This window comes from Helianthus annuus, chromosome 1 (genome assembly GCF_002127325.2).
Source record: "Helianthus annuus cultivar XRQ/B chromosome 1, HanXRQr2.0-SUNRISE, whole genome shotgun sequence".
In the NCBI taxonomy this organism is placed as follows: Eukaryota; Viridiplantae; Streptophyta; class Magnoliopsida; order Asterales; family Asteraceae; genus Helianthus; species Helianthus annuus.
Window position 1 is genome coordinate 103752729 of NC_035433.2, and position 4808 is coordinate 103757536.

The 4808-nt window shown below is 34.2% G+C and overlaps 1 long non-coding RNA gene across 4 annotated transcripts; it reads right to left on the minus strand.

Annotated features, from left to right (window-relative positions):
- Positions 1-437: 437 nt before the first annotated feature.
- LOC110872211 lies at positions 438-3916 on the minus strand. Of its 4 annotated transcripts, none has more exons than XR_004892598.1 (10): positions 3634-3916; positions 3467-3565; positions 2996-3128; positions 2839-2909; positions 1987-2112; positions 1762-1869; positions 1528-1636; positions 1006-1370; positions 885-921; positions 438-779 (listed from the first exon to the last, which is right to left on the minus strand). It is a non-coding gene; the product is annotated as an uncharacterized LOC110872211 (long non-coding RNA). The 4 variants fall into 4 exon arrangements; XR_004892596.1 differs by having other exon boundaries at positions 440-779; positions 1006-1116; positions 1968-2112; XR_004892595.1 differs by having other exon boundaries at positions 440-779; positions 1968-2112.
- Between the last annotated feature and the right edge of the window lie 892 nt (positions 3917-4808).

Genomic DNA, 4808 nt, shown 5'->3' on the forward strand with positions numbered 1-4808 from the left:
TTTATAAAACAATGTTAAAGACATTTACTATCAAAACACTAATACTCCCTATCATTAAACAATAACAAAAGCAACGTTAATAAATAAGCAACGTTAATTCGACAAGTTTGACATAAACACAAACCAAATCGACCCATTCATAATTAAACAGGACACAATTGCCACCTCTAGTAAGTTTGAACCACTGTGAGACTTGGGTCGATTTTTTAATTAACTACGGTGGACGGGTACTTTCACGTAATAATATGGAAAACTGACTTTCTTTGAGTTAAAAACAAATTCAAATAAGGTGTCAATTAAAAGCACAACAAAAAAATAAGCGAACGTAACAATAAAAACATAAGATGATAAATACTTGAATTAAGCATTAAGAAAATACATTTACTATAACACTGTTTTAACCCAACAGTGGTTTCAAACACTGTTTTAACCGAAAAGTGGTTTCAAAACACTGTTTAACCCAAAACAGTGGTTTCACTTTTTCGTTTTCTCCCATTGATCTTATCCACGTGAATATTTAACAAAACCAAAAGAATGATACTAACTTGCCATAGGGCATTTTTATTCGTTTTCTCCCATGAATTTCAGATGCTGGAGCTTAGGTCCTTCTTAGTCTTCTTTCTAGCCGATGCCTTCAATCTTTGCCTCAATTCAAGGTATCCCATCTCTTCATGTGTAGGCATCCACTCCTTGTTATTCTTCATATTCACCACCTTCCTGAATTGAAATGCTGGAGCTTAGGTCCTTCTTAGTCTTCTTTCTAGAGATCTCCACATACTCTGCAAAAGTTTCGTAATTTTAATATCAAAACTGAATTGAAATGCAAAAAAGATTATGAGCCATTAGCCAATAACTCAATTAATTAAGTAAAAACATGTAGGTACCTTTTGACATTATTATGCTCTTATGCGAACAAAGAACCTGCACACAAAAAATAAATTTGTATCATTGAAATGATCTTACACAACAGAAATTAACAAATGTAAAATGCTGCTAAAACAATACCGGATTCATATAGTCTAGAAGGGCGTGAAGGTGCATCTTTGAAGGCTTATATTACAAAATTTCCCACAAATAATTCTATCACATCCAAGGCACTTTCATCCATATGGTCCCCTAAAATATCAGTAGTGTACGGTGTGAAGAATCAGCAAGACTACGAAAATGTTTTGGTATTTGGTGATATTGAGATATCCGGAAAGAAGAGAAGCAAATGTCAAAATCGGCTTCGTGACATGGGTTCGTTTGTTGGAATCATAGAGGATAAAAGCCCTTGTATGTGCATGGAAGCTTTTGATGTTGCTGATTTTAGTCTGATGGTATCAACAAAAAAATGAACCCAAAGAAAGTACTCGATTGGGACATCTACACTGTTTCATCAAAATGACCATATTATAAGGCTTATTTATTACTCAAGATCATATTTATCCTAAGCTCCTAACCGAATATTTCAATTTCAAATATCTTAAAACAACAAACAAATCAAATTAACAAAATCAACTAAATTGCATTGTTTGACCAGCTTACTTAAGCACATAATCGGGGTGAGCAGCCAAAGGAGCACCTACTTCAGGACCCCGTCCAGTCACAATTTAGAAAATACCAAGGGGTAGCTCCACCTCCCTGCATACTTCACCTAATTCCAGGCACATGTTGGAATTATATTAACAAAATGTTGGAACTAAATTAACAAATAAAATATATAAGAATATTATACATCATAATGCAAAAATAAAACTAAAAATGATAACAAGGACTTACACAAATGCCAACTTTGATCCATTTACAGCCTGGATATTGACTCCAATCTAAACAAACAGATGCCTTTCTTGATCCTAGGAAAGGCCATTATGGTAAGAACCCTAACACCTAATATATAGATAACATCAATTAGGTTTTTTATCCTAGCAACCTCGAGAAAATATATTTACACCCAAAAAAGATTAAGAAAGCGGCTAAGAGCATACAAAAGAACATATATACAACCCCCTGAATGAGTCGTCCACTTCTTGTAAAATTACTTTCGCACTCAGAGCGATGTGTTGGGTCCGGGCTTTATTTGCGCCTTGGCGCTCGCTTTAATAACTATGGCGGAAAGTGTCGAAGAAATCCCTGCATTATAAAACCAACAACTCCAACAATAAGGTTAAGTTAATATGTTGCAAGATGTAACTTCTATCTTTAAATCACAGAACCAACCATCACATATCTAAGCGTTTTTTAACTCATTGAGAAGACACATAATCAAAGATGAAGCATTGAGAATAAATAGCATAAATAGCATAAAAGCATGCGTCGACAATCACCAATGCTCCGACGGCCGGTTATAACTCCACCAACCATCCGCCGACCGGATATTATCGTCACCTTGGACATATATCCGAACTATTCTCCAATATATACCTATCAATCATAAGATCATCCATCACTATTTAGATGTATTAAACCCAATAAATTATAACAAATGTCTCTCTACTGAATTTCATCAAACAGTTGATATGCACTAAACATCTAAACTCCTTCAATCCTTTATCAATTTTTTATCTAATAACTCAATAAAATCACAAAAAAAAAAATCTACTTTCAGTAAACTAATCAAGTTAAATGAATAAAGATTTAAACATTCACGATAAACATCAATTAAGTGATCAAAACTGATGAACTCAAAGAAAGATTGACAAAACCTAATAAATAAAACAAATGTCTCTCAAAGGAATTTCATCAAACACTAAACATGCACTAAGCCATTTAGTAAAATTAATTCATCAAATGTAGATTTGGAACAACAAATATCACTAATAAGCTAATTAAAATCGAGTTTATGAGAAAAAGACTTACCAGTTAGTCCCCAATTTGTATGAATTCAGATTTGTTCCTACCAGTTCCGAAATGGCAGAACCCTAGTTCGTCTTCTTTCAGTAACCAAATAAATAAATAAGGAAAAAACGACAAGTGAAACTTTAAAGTAAGTAGATCACATGAAAGCGGAACACACCCCACTGCGAACTTTTTTAAGAAACTTAACACCATCTCGAAGCTTTCCATCTGGTGTAAAGAAGCTTTTCCATAGCTGAGGAGGGAGTGCGTGTTTTCTTTTACTACGTGACCATGGTGATTTTAGGCGTCCCCTAAAATCAATCAACAATACACATATCAAATGAAATATAATTTACAGCAATCACAACTCACTAATCAAGACTTTGTCCTCCAAAAATAATATAAAATGAAAACAGGGGTGCCTTCACAATGCCATGGGTTCATTACATAAATGAGCTACCTGGGAGGAAGCTTGTTTAAATGATCATTGATGGCAGTGATTTTTTGCAACGGAGACGCTAATCATAACCAATCAAGATACAAAGAGAAAGAGCACTCGAACCTTAATTTTAACATCCTACAAATCTCCTGAATGCAATCAATATCGAAACAACACAGATTAATGAAAAGAAAACATAAAAAATTGTACCTGATGAAGCTTGGAGATTCTTTACAGTTGAATGAACATCACGACAGCGACAAAGCTTATTCAAATATCTCAATGCTAGCACTTGTTTCTGATCTTCACCTGTATTATCACATAAACATTGTTATATTTGGACACAAATTCAAGACTCATTTTCTATCCGAACTAACCATCTGGGACTTGGTGGACAGATCTGAGGGAAGTCGGAGAGACCGTCGGACAGGAATCAAGCCGTCGGGTGAGCTAGGGTTTACTTGTTTCAACCGATTGGATCGACGAAGAGGAGCACTACTAAAATTAGGCTTAACATATTTCCTCTTCGGAGATTTAACCGGAGTTGTCATGGATCGCAGCTCAGATATCGTCTTTTGAAGCCCTAAGGAAGCCAACCGACACCACCATTACCGACACTCGACACACCGTCAGCATGTTGAGAGAAAAAGGAGAGAGAAGAGGCGAATTCATGTGGTGGTGGAACCGATGGTTTCAATTTTGAAACCCTAGAAGTTTTGGTTTGAATTTTGAAAGATGCTTCTAGATTTAAGATAGAGAAAGAGAGTTTTGGTTTGAATTTTGAAAGATGCTTCTCATTTTTTGAAAGTTTTGGTTTGAATTTTGTCAGTTCAAATTTCCCCCCAATAACAATTTATTATCTCTAAAACACACATTATCTCTAAAACACACATATATATACAAAAGGAATTATGACATCAGCATTGACATGTGGCATATCTCTGAGATTGCCACGTATGCAGACTTACATCAGCTTAAAGTCTCCTATTATAGATTATATAGACTTGTAGTGATACCCGTGTGCAAACACGGGTGGTTTTTAGAGCTTCATACATACCATATTTTAATAGAAAGTATAGATAAGTGTATATATATTATAATTTTTAGTTTAGTTTTTCGTTTGATTAAAATATTAAAATAGTCATGAATTATTCTCACAAATCTTGCGTGTTGATGCATTTGATCTCTGATTTACAACGAAAGAAATAATCAGCCTAAACAAATAATCAAAAGTAGTCACTACCTTTCATTGTAAAAAATGAGAACTACTATTTTAAATAGTGATATTTGGTTGAAAGTATGTGCAAACACTGGTTGTTTTTAGAAAACCATTAATACCACATATTATTAAACAACGAATCACTATATATTTTTTAGAAGGGAATTACTTTGCCAAATGTTCATATCTGTTGGAAATGTGATTATTAAACTTCGATACAGAAGTTCTAAAACATCAAACGACTATACTAACTGACGTGTTGATGTAGTCACATGCAAATTTAATCCAATTACTACTAAATAGATAGCGGTAAGTGGGTATCGAACACGGGGA